Source organism: Vigna unguiculata, chromosome 5 (assembly GCF_004118075.2).
Source record: "Vigna unguiculata cultivar IT97K-499-35 chromosome 5, ASM411807v1, whole genome shotgun sequence".
NCBI classification, from domain to species: domain Eukaryota; kingdom Viridiplantae; phylum Streptophyta; class Magnoliopsida; order Fabales; family Fabaceae; genus Vigna; species Vigna unguiculata.
In genome coordinates, this window is record NC_040283.1 from 27,262,285 (window position 1) to 27,264,211 (window position 1,927).

The 1,927-nt window shown below is 44.9% G+C and overlaps 1 non-coding gene across 1 annotated transcript; it reads right to left on the bottom strand.

Annotated features, from left to right (window-relative positions):
- Positions 1–526: 526 nt before the first annotated feature.
- On the bottom strand, positions 527–633 carry LOC114186438. The gene has a single exon (XR_003605096.1). It is a non-coding gene; the product is annotated as a small nucleolar RNA R71 (small nucleolar RNA).
- Positions 634–1,927: the final 1,294 nt, after the last annotated feature.

Here is a 1,927-nt window from a genome sequence, read left to right on the forward strand (position 1 = left end):
GCATCTTAGGAATCCATATTTGCATGCTGAATATTCAGTGACTTTTCTTGACTCTTAGGATTCTCATCACATTCTTGACACTCCTCATTCTTTGCATTCTGAGCATACTGTTTATTCTGGGCATTTTGATTTTCATACTGATAATATGGCTCAACCTCTTACACCTCATGAGAGAACCATGAGTGAGCTCACTGCACCAGAGTTCACTTATGATAGTTTATGCATTCAATACCCTGAGGAGGAGGTTCCATATGTGCTGAAAACTGGTTTAATACACTTGTTGCCAAAGTTTCATGGTCTTGCAGGTGAGGACTCGTGCAAACACTTGAAGCAATTTCATGTCGTTTGTTCCACCATGAAGCCTGCAAATGTGCAGGAGGACCATGTATACTTGAAGGCTTTCCCTCATTCTTTGGAGGGTAATGCGAAAGACTGACTGTACTACCTAGCACCCAGGTCCATCACAAGCTGGGATGACCTGAAGAGATTGTTCCTTACCAAGTTCTTTCCTGCTTCAAGGACAACAGCCATAAGGAAGGAGATTTATGGCATCAAGCAGCAATGTGGGGAGACCCTTTATGAGTACTGGGAGAGGTTCAAGAATCTTTGTTCAAGCTGCCCACACCATCAGATCTCTGAACACCTCCTTCTGCAGTATTTTTATGAAGGCTTGCACCACATGGATCGAAATATGATTGATGCCGCAAGTGGTGGTGCCCTTGGTAACATAACCCCAACTACAGCCAGACAACTAATAGAGAACATGGCTTCAAATTCTCAACAATTTGGCACAAGGAGTGATGCCATAGTTGTTAGAGGTATTCATGATGTAGGAGCAGCTGAGTACACAAAGAAGTTGGAGACTAAGATTGATGCTCTTACCACACTGGTCAACCAACTTGCTTCCAATTAGAGAGCTCCAGCTGCCAGAGTTTGTGGCCTTTGTACATCTGTTGATCATTTTACAGACTCTTGCCTAGCATTTTAACAACAGGCTGCTTCTCCTTCTTCTTCTACACCAGTGGACACACCTCAGGCCTATGTAGCAAATATTTTCAACAAGAATAGGCCCCAACAACAACAACAAAACCACCATGATTTGTCAACCAACAGATATAATCCAGGATGGAGGAATCACCTCCACAACAAAGAGTTGCACTTGCAGCCCCAACAATTTTAAAATGTGCAACCACCTCCACAACAAAGAGTTGCACCTGCACCACAAGCTGCTCCAGTTCCACCTGTACCCACACCAGCTCCTGCTGCAGCACCTGCACCTTCTTCTTCTACTTTATTGGAGGAGTTAGTCAGGATGATGACCCTTCAAAATATGCAATTCCAGCAGGAGACTAGGGCCTCAATCCAGAGTTTGACAAATCAAATGGGGCAGATGGCCACTCAGCTAAACCAGGCACAAGCTCAGAATTCTGACAAGCTTCCATCACAGACGGTGGAAAATCCTAGGAATGTGAGTGCCATTACTTTGAGATCTGGGAAGAACATTGAAGTTCCCACTTCCGAGCCTACACCTCCAAAGGAAGCCAACCCTGCTACACTTCAGAGAAAGCGTGATGCTCATGCAGCTGGTCCTTCCACATCTGGTGTGACTTCTACACCTTCCACCTCTACTGCTGCACCTTCCATACCTCTTCCTTTCCCTCCAAGAGCCATTCCGAGCAAAAAGATGGAAGAGGTTGACAGGGAGATCTTAGAAACTTTCAGGAAAGTGGAGGTGAACATACCTCTGTTGGATGCCATTAAACAGATTCCCAGATATGCAAAGTTCTTAAAGGAGCTATGCACGCACAAGAGGAGGCTAAAGGGAAACGAAAAGATCAGCATGGGCAGAAACGTGTCAGCATTGATAGGTAAATCTATTCCTCAGATTCCTGAGAAGTGCAAGGACCCAGGTACATTTTGTGTACCT